The following is a 10732-nucleotide window of genomic DNA, read 5'->3' as shown; positions in this document are numbered from 1 at the left end:
TGTGTATTATGTCTTTATTACTACTTTCATATTTGACCACTAATTTAGGGAATATATATATATATATATATATATATATATATATATATAATAGTGTCGGTTATTCGGTTAATATAATATGTCCGATTAGTTTTTTGACAAAACCCAGATTCTGGTTGCCTTAAATGGTACTCAACTTAATGCATATCGTGTTATAATTTGTGCTGACAGTGACCTAATTGAACATTCAATTTAATGCTAGAAATGTTAGATTCCAAATATGTTTAATTCTATTGTAATTTGTAACGGAGCACTCTACCGTGATACAATCGAGAAATAATTGAAGTTTGAGCGTGTATTCTCTAATCTTCTCATCTGTCCGGCACTCTTTAACCATGACAATACTATATATTTGGTTGGAGGCTATATAATTGAATGTAGCTTCCGAATGTATACTTTTGATACCGTTAATAATCTTAATTGTCTCAACCAGAATTTTAAACCGATGGTAGAATCGCGTGTGATTCACGCTGAGAATGTGGCTTACTTTCTCTCAATGAATCGTAGAATGTTTGAAGCTATGATCAACCAGGATCATATAATATTAAATTATGGCCTAGATATTAATTATATCCTCTCTTTTTTAGGGCATTTAAATTAACAAAACTTCAATCTATCATATCTTTTTTGAGGTTTTTAAGTTTACAGAACTACAATCCATCCTATCCTCTTGGAGACTTCAATGGTAGCTTTGGTATTTTTATAAGTAGAAATGTTGTGTATATCATGTGTTAATATGCTCTGATACTTTGTGTTAAAATGCTCTGATACCATATGTTTCAAGCTCTAATTTTGGTAATATTCAATTCTTTTTGTTCTTTTTCCAATATTAATATTCAATTCTTTTTGTTCTTTTTCCAATATTACATCAATTGCAATTTAACACTAGAAATGTCAGATTCCAAACAGGGACGGACCCAGCAGGGAGACATAAGTTTTAGTATATGTATAATAAAATAGATAAAAGTTAACAAAAGATAACTAGATTAAGTGGTAAGGCGTACGTTTTGTCTTTGTAAGTGGTCAGGGTTTTTTATTTTTTATTTTTCAAACTATCTCTTTTGTTTTAATACATTTCGCCCTCACTGAACAAGTTTTCTAAGTCCGCTACTAAATTAACCGCTAACAAGGCACCATGCCACGATGGGACCACTGCGGGTGGTCATTTTGTGACCTATTAGACCCTATCGTAAATGTTTCAAGCACCCAAACATGCTAATTATCATAATACAGAAATAGTGGTAAACTAGTAAATACGGAGTAGCTATTTATAAAGCTCAATTAGCATTGTAAAAGTAAAGCAGACAAATTTTTAGCAACATCTCTTTACTCATGTCTGATGACCATGTAAAATACAGGTAACCTAAAGGTCAGATCCCCTTTAAATTTTCTTTTATGCAGAATTTTTTTTTTTAAATTATAGAAAAGAAAAATACTTTAACTGGTAATTTATAACAATGCCACACTAAAATTTATCCTACAAAAAGCTAAATCTATCCCAAAGAAGTAAACAACCCTGACGCCTTGCAAAAGTTAGCAGCAGCAGCAGCAGCTCCTCCTGAGCAAGATGTACACAACTCACATTCCTTTCCTCACTTCCCCACACCACAATGACAACATAAATGCAACTTTCCCTTGAACAAGGGTGGAACAGAAATCGGGTGGGACAAGGAACGATGCAAGGTTCTTTGTCATTGATTCTTCAGCCACTTCTGAACCTTGATGTTCAAACTTACAATTTATGGGGGGGCCCCACATGAATGAAGAAGCAGTCAGTTGGTAGAGCCTCTCAAGTTGCTTCCATAGCCGATGATGGCGTTCTAATCAACCACAAAAAATGCTAATTCAGAATGCATCCCCTTCCTTCCTGTATGATCGATTTATGCATAATACATGTACAAGCTGTTTGCAGCAGCACAAGCAATCGCATTTTCAGATGGGTGCCAAGCAAGATGGAGCAATTTTGTTGTGAAATCAAATGTATTTCCATTTGCATCTACACCTGGACTTTCTCCTCCTGCAATAAACATAGCACCATACTTATGTCTCTTTATTAATAGAGGGGAACGAAAATGTTAGCTGTTCTAATTTCAAAATAAAATAACATATGAAATAGCAGACCTCTCCTAACAACACGAGTTATACTGCTAAGGGATCTGGCAGGCCTTGAAAGGGTCTGGGCTTGTCTCCTGAAGGAAAACAAAAATTGTCACTCACACTGCAAACTGTTTGTGGCCAGATATAACTCAAATATACATATACCGCATAGGATTTTTGCTTGCTTCCAGTGTAGTTGCTTCAGTGCTTCCCGCAGCACAGCCAAACACACGAAACAGATTGCTGAAAACAAAGCAATTTAGTTAGATGTGTACCGGAACCAAGAAACAGAATGCACGTAATTCACCCGAACTAAACTGGGTTTAGGCTTAGTTGAGTTTTGATAACGATAAAGGAAAAGAAAAATAACTGGAGCAACAAATTGCACACATAATTTGGATACCTGTAGGACCCTGTAGCAACTCGTAGCCCATCACCGCTCAAGCAACATTCAAATTTATCAAAGATTGAATCATTCTCATATAAATCGCACAGCTGAAGGTCCATTGAGTTGTGTCATTTAATCAGTGCAGTCACATGAAATAAGTTCAAACAATTTCAATGGATAAGTAATTACCTTTGGTCTTAAATATTCATGAACCTGGTACGTTGCAACTGGCCCAGAATCCATATTTATGTCCCATAACTGAGAAGTGAGATGGGTGTCAGACAAAACATATCATAGAGCAAGTATACAACACCTAATCATAAAGACACAATACATAAATGAATCTCAAGAGTAGACAACTAAACAACCTTGAGAGTCATGTAATCACGACTGAGGATGTATCTTCCATCTCTTGCAAATTTAATATCAGAAATTGAAGCAATTATCTCAGTGAAGAAGGATCTTGAACCAGGTGGCTCTTGCTCCTCAAACCTGTTAGGCCATAGAGAAGTAATTTAGATTTACTTGACTAAACCTATTCAATGTGCATGGCCTAGCTTAAGCTAAATGATTAGACAAATCAATTTTCATAAGAAATAAGAATGCAACCACCAAATACAAACAGTAGGGTAGTACTCACAATTTAGAATGTGAATCGCACAATGCCGATTGCCGTAAATCAATGAGACGAATTGATCCTTTTGAACTACTATAAGCTAATGTGTTACAGTGGGTTGGGTGAAACTCTGCCGAAGTTATAACCTCTGCAATAACAAACAAAATCTCTGATTAAGGTTTGTCATGCATCATGACAGTAACAAGCTAACAAATAAAAAACCTAAAAGCTTATTGGGACCTGTAAACATTTTCTTGTAGTTTCTTAAGAAATAATTTAGTTTTTGGTCTATTTAATTCTCTCAAAGTGGCATGATAAACACAGCAAAAACCTGAAGTAGAAGGCTCAGCACTAGAGCAACTCCTCCAATAAAAGAACATTTTAAGATATAAATGCCACATGATTTCAAAATGATAATTAACCAGAAAATCACTGCACAGACTACATTTTCATTGGCTATCATATTTCAATAAGAACAAAGGAACTCAACTAAGCTAACCCTTAATACGAATCTAGTTGGAATCATCATCAAATAAAATACAAGGGGTAACTAAAAATGTCATAAAACTAGGCAGGAAGCTCCAGTTAGTCCAGTAACAAATATGAGAAACTCACCTGTTAGATCTTCCATATTTGCTGGTTTCACATCAACAATATTGAAACTTTGGCTACTTATTTCCAAGTTCCAAAGGTTTATTCGCAGATCATCAGCTGATATAAATGTTTCGCCATCACTGGTATGGAAAGTGCAAGAGGAATTAGCTAAACTTTTCAGAAGCACAATACACATAGGAACTGCGGGTACAGAAACGCAAACCTGTTATTGGAAATGGAATTGATATGATAGTCATGAGCATGAGCATACACTCTTCTGCATCTCGCTACGAGGCTGGTCTCATTGCTTGTAACCTATGAATTATACTAATGAGCTTAAAACACAAATAGAAGAGAAATTTTGTAAAATAAAGATAAAAGCTCTGCAAGGGATATAATATTAAAAAAGAAAGCCTATTAAAGAGCAGAAAGTACTAAAGCATAAGCCAAAAAAAGAAAAAACATATGTTTTACATCCATAGCAATAAACCATTTACCAAATTGAAGTGAAGAATGTCAGGAGAACCTAGATACAGATCCACATACATAAGCACAAAGACACATGGACATACATGTAGATATGTGTGTGTGTACACTGTGCACTTGTAACTAAATGTAAAACAGATATGTTAAACTGAGTGATGATGTAGCTGGAATTTCCAAATTTACCAAGGCCTTGTTTTGTATGGAAAAGATGTTACAATGGTGTTCACTTTAACTGGCAAACACTTAAAATAGTGGAAAATGTTTTGTACTTGTTTTCAAAGAGTCACTTGCAGAGGAAAAAAAAAAAATCAATCCAAAAAAAAGACCACAAAATTTTGAAATGTATTTTAAAATTAGAAAACAATATATTTTTAATTTAAAATCAATTCTTTAAGGAGATCTTTTTAAAAAAACAAAAACATTAAAAAAAGTTAAAGCTTTTTTCCTAATTCTCTTCATCTTTGCATGAAGAAGATGCAGAGCTGCTACATCTATAAGAAATCCAATACTTTGACTATAACACCATCAGATCCATTGGTCTGTGTCCTTCACTACAGCAGAAGAGTCCCCAAACTGCCAGCCATAGTATCATACCCAACAGTGCAACAGTGCACCTTTGTGTGCAACAACACCATTTTTGGCTTTGGATTGAATCAGAGTTAGCTTTTGACAGCACTGGTACTCTAGCTTCCAATAGAGAAATGCAAGTGCTGGTGATCTTTGTGAAAAGAGATGTGATATTTGAAGATGTAAGAAACTAGGATTGAGAATATGTTATATTGTAAGGGTATTGTGTAAATTTAGAAAAAGCTGGAAACACACATAAAACATTGTACGTAAACCATAAAAGAGTAAAATATTTCACACAACATTTTACAGTTTATGGTGTTTGCTTAGTTGAAACACAAGTAAATCAATAAACACACATAAAACATTGTACATAAACTGTAAAATGTTGTGTGAAATATTTTAGACTTTAATGCAAAATAACCATAAAAGAGTATGATGAATTTCCAAGCAGATACGTTAGACTGCATGATGAACTTGGATTTCCAAATTTACCAAAAATGAATCAATTGAAAAGCTACTTCTTGCACATTGAATCTGATTTCAGTGAGCAATTAAATGCTTTTCAAGAGAGGATAAAACTGCTATGCAGATAAGGCAGAGCAGTTATGCCTTGCAAGACCTTGTAATCACTTCTCGCTCACTCTATACTCTATGGTGGTGCTATTGCGTATAACTATGCTTCGCTCACATTCTATCCAGCACAGTACTGCTGTGCACTGCAGTGCAACTTCATAAAATTTCCCCTTCCATACCATCCAGCATGTAGAAGGTTGATGGATTTTTCAAAACTTAACAACCTATAATGATTCCAAACTATCTCAGACATCACTGCACATGTAAATAAATAAGGTTAGGGTAAGTACAACTACCACAGGTATACGAAGCGCAGAGATGCCACTGGCAGGAAATGATGAGTCATTGCTCAAGCAATTGTAAGGTCTATCAGGATAGCCTCCATTTGTAAGATGAGGTTTTGGAGTCATAGAAACACTTGAGCTGGCAGCACTGCCATTTACAATGGATCTGGAAGGCTCAATATTCATTTCAGAAATTTTCTTGACTTTCTTTTCTAGCACCTGAAAAATGAGAACAGGGATCAGTAACTAATTAAAGACATACCCTCCAACACACGAAAGCTACACAAGACTCATGGAGAAGCAAAGTTCAACATATCACCTCAGTTAATATACAGCTCCACAACCCAAGAGGAGCAAAAAGTAATATTAGATTTACCTTCCAAAATTTTATTGTTTTATCATTAGTGGATAGAAGAAAGAGCGCACTATTAGCTGCCTGGCACCATCGAATCTTGTTAATTTTCTCCTCGATCTCCAAACTTTTGAGATAATCAAACTGAATAGAACAATAAGAATGATTGGTTAATAATCAGCTTAATATTCCCTACAAGCAGAAAACAGAAGAGGATCATAAATGACCCAATCCATGCCAACAGATGGCAGTGTCCTGGAGTCTTGGCAGAGTTAAATGCAGCTAAGCAAGCATCAGGCAAATTAATCCATTTTTAATAGGTATCTTGCACTTCCCTCCATTTGACTTTCATGAAAATTCACACTTCAAGTGCATACCTCTGGTTCATGGCTTTGAAATTCTGTCTTGTACCGGAACTCTGGATGCCGACTAACTGGATAGTCCATCCGCTCCAATTCTCTTCGGCTTCCAGCATGCTAAAAGGATCATGTTGCAAAACAAAAAAGATAGCAGTGAACACCAATCTACTAAATAATTAGAATCATTTCAAACTCCAGGAAGCTACCTCTTTAGTATCAGTCCTTTCAAATAATACAACCCTACCCCCACGATCTCCAGTAGCAAGATGGTCACCAGTTTTATCAAACTCAATTGCTGAGATGATATCAACTGCAAAATAAAAGAAGAGCAAACAAATAAGAAGTTTTCAATGAGTGTAGTTACAAATGCAGTAGGGATAACAAAAGACATAAAGCCATCTAGGGCAATCCAAAAATGTTATAAAATCTTAGATCACACAAGCCATGTTGCTAAAGTACATCACATGCATCTTCAGTTGAAATGATTCCAGTAAATTTAGTAGTCATAAATACTTGCATAGCAAACAATCTCAAACCATTAACCATCTAGGGCAATCCAACAAAATTGTATCATAAATAGGTATCAGTTGTATTTTTAAAGTACATCATATGCATTTCGAAGTCAATTCAATCTGTAAAATAAATTGCCTACTAAATTAAGCTCATTAATGTCTTAATGATGTCAGATCATTCTTAAGCTATTAAGCCAATTCTTCATATATGTTATATTTGTATATGCTATAACTTCTTATTACTCATCATTGCGTTATAAGTCATGCGTGTGCTTTTGAGAATGAGCAGTGTTGCAAAAATCCCACATAGGCACCGATTAATCGCCGCCTAGGCGCTAGGCGTTGGTCGGCCGCCTAGCGTATCACCATAATCGGTGGTCTAGGCGGCTGGCCGGCTAGGTGCTGACCGCCTAGGTCTCCTAGGCGCCAACTAGGCCGACTAGGCACCAACTTCGCCGCCTAGGCACCGACTAGGTCGCCTAGTTGGCTGATTATCTATTGGTCCATTCTTTTTTTAATGGCTTATTTCACTCAAAACGACATCGTTTTGAGCGAAATAATCCTAAATTGTTCAAACTATAGATATTTTTTAGGTTAATATTTAATATTTTAGTATTAAATAGTTTATAATTATCAAGTCTTTAAAAAATTTAAAGAAATTTTTAAAAAATAAAAATAACATGGGCTCCTAGGCGCCGATTAATCCCCGCCTAGGCGCCCGAGGAGCGCCTAGCGATTTTTTCAACCATGAGAATGAGCATGCGCTATGCCACTAGTCATGCGTTTCACTGAGGGTATTATCATCTTTTGTCACATTAGGGTAACACCAAGTTCAGGGTCCCTTATAAGTAGTTCTATTTGCGATTTTCCAGAGCATATTTAATATTATATCTCTGTTACGGACGTTATTGATCCATCATCCATCTCCATTTCCTTTTTAACCCTAGAAGCCTTATCTCTTCAATTATATTGCAACTCTCTTCTTTATGTTGCCAATTGCTGATTAACACTGAACTATTTTTCTCCCTTAAAAACCCACACCATCTTTAAATTGCCCTACATTAGTTGGTTTTTTGCTCAAGGCTGAACTGCAGCACCACTTGAATAAAAGCCATGCACCATATTCTTTGAAACTTGTCACAGATTGGGATGAAGTGTGGACCAATGCTAGCAAAACTAGGTATAGCTCAGAAATCTATCTTTTACAAGCAACGACTATGGGCAAATGAATCAATAGAGAGAAACCAACTAATCAGTTTCTCAGTACATTAAAAATGATGAGTACAAACCAACTATTCCATCATTCAAAAAATAACAATAATAATAATAATAATAATCATCATCATCTCTTGGTTCTGTTTCCTTTAATATCATTTTCAGAACATGCCACTTTGACTGCAGTGGGGAGTATGTTGGTATTTACAAGGCAAGATTTTCCCAACTCAACTCTGAGAATGAACATATTCTAATTTCAAATTAGGTCAACACATGGAAGTTCAAAGACAAAAATAAAACGCAAGAAATTTAGAAAACAGGAAAATAGAAAATGCAAAATAAGTTTTAAGAGGATGAATTGTTTTCTAAATTGAAAAACGTAACTTAACTTCCAAAGTTTCCACTTTAGCAATTAAAGTTGGAAATTGTAAAAATGATATTATCCAAATTTCCTTTGGTAAACAGACAACAGTTTTCTGGTCTTATTCCAAAACAGAAAATAGAAGTGAACCATCACCAATCACTCACCACTCCTATCCAACCCAATTAACCATGGAATCCAATCATCATCATTGCCACTGATACCTGCCACCACCCAGCCACCAATAAACATGACACCGCCGTTGTCTTCTCCACCCAACACTACCAATTACCACTATCACCACCTTCAATTTAATTATCTAATTACTGACATAAAGAAAATGCATACATCAGACACTCAAAACAAACCCGAGCATTAATGGTAATATTGAAAGGTAAAACATAAGTTACTTGTACACATGCATCTAACTAATCAAAGACTTAAAGCACCCATTACTCTCTATAGGTAGAATATAACTTGTTAATGCACCATGTGCGTTCTTCACGCAACACTAGCCAACTTTAAAAACAGAACTGGGACTACAAAAGGTCCCAAAGTAATAAATTTTTGTAGCGTGCATAAATACTTGGGTCATAATTATAATTATAGTTTCTGATCCTAACATCACGGCAGAGCATGCATTTCTCATTCAAGAACGTTCCCTTTACTGTGATGTAAACCCATCAATAAGACCTCAAAAATAACTTGTCAAACTTACTAACGCTGTTCTATCCATTTAAACGCCCCAACATGAATCACAAGAAAACATCTATATCCTCTAATTTATTACATACGATGGACCTAGTAAGGAACAAGACATGAGAAATGAATCCAATTTCACATGCAGTGTAACATAGATATTCTACTGCCACTCAAACATATTCAATAACTTTCAAAAAGAATTAGATTTCAGCAGAATAACATGATAAGACATTAAGCAGCAAGCACAATTTTCCTTTTAAGAATGTACTCAGCTAGCAAGCTACATGTGAGTCCCATAGTCAAAACACTCAAATAAATCTAACTGCACAGTCAGATCACAATTGAAACAACATTTCCATGAGGAACTTTTTCCCACAATTTGAGCACAAAGCGATGTGCACCTTCACCTGGTTGGTTATTCATCATTTCAGACAAAAATGAGGGAAGCTGTAAATTGTTTCCCAACATGTCTCAAAACCAAATGTAGTTAAAGCTAATTACACCAATGCAAAGAATATCCACACACAGGTGTTCTGGATCAACAAGACAACAACCACCCCCACCACTTACAGCCCATGACTTAATCTATCATAAATCAATGTTCAACTATAGACAGTTCAACATATGCAAGAAGTCAAGTGATAAACAACTCACATTAATGTAGAAGTCAGTAGACACCACCAATTGGGAATTGGTGCTTGCAATTTAAGGTTAAAAAAATCACATATCTGTGTTGCTCCAACAACAAGACCTATTACAATCACTCTATTCAAGCATATCAAAGACAACCATAGATCTGGACAAGAAGTCCAAAAAAATATAAAATGTAAAAACCGAACTAACAGTGAGCTCAATGGAGCTTAAACAGTTCATGTCTCATTCATGCTAATCAAAATCCACATGTAAATCAGTCAATCGAGCCGAAACTTGAAAGGTTCTAACTTGGCATTTAATCAACTAAGCTTGTCGCGATTAACGAGCAGAAAACAGATCAAAAAGCGAAACGTAAACCCTAAAGGATCAGTGACACAAACAGACGACGGATCCGAAGGCAGCAGAGCAGAGGAAATGAGAATTGTAGAAAAGGTTTTACCTTCCTGAACTTCTTCTCCGGCCGCACGCTCACCAAATACCTGAGAGAATTTCCACTCAAGATGCTGTGGCGGGCCCGCGACGTTTCCTCCGCCCCCGCCACCATCACCACCGCTGAACATCTTTTTTCTGCTCCCTCAGAATCACCAGCCGAGCAAAGCACCAACGCGAAATCGAAATCGGAGGGGAAAAACTCGAATCGGACAAAGAATGCGAAAACTAATCACACGCAGCTCTCACTTCATCGGGGAACAAAAACGATCGGCCTTGTAGCTGAAACCTTGGTGAAAAATAATGTCGGATTCAGATTCAGCCATTACAAGTGCAAACATCAACAACGCCACATGGCCTTCAACGCAGATTGCGATTTTCTCTTCCTTTTTCACTTTCTCTCTCTAGAGTCGAGTCGAAGATGGGTTCGGGGCGAGGAGAAAATTGGAATTTCGGAGTGGCGAAGCAAATTAGCAAACCGCAGCGTTCTCCTTCCGTCTA

The 10732-nt window shown here is 36.2% G+C and overlaps 1 pseudogene; it reads right to left on the bottom strand.

Moving 5' to 3' along the window:
* Positions 1 to 1342: 1342 nt before the first annotated feature.
* On the bottom strand, positions 1343 to 10732 carry LOC109192541 (annotated as a pseudogene).

This window comes from Ipomoea nil, unplaced genomic scaffold, assembly GCF_001879475.1.
Source record: "Ipomoea nil cultivar Tokyo-kokei standard unplaced genomic scaffold, Asagao_1.1 scaffold1770, whole genome shotgun sequence".
NCBI classification, from domain to species: Eukaryota; Viridiplantae; Streptophyta; class Magnoliopsida; order Solanales; family Convolvulaceae; genus Ipomoea; species Ipomoea nil.
This window is presented reverse-complemented; position numbering and strand designations above follow the sequence as displayed.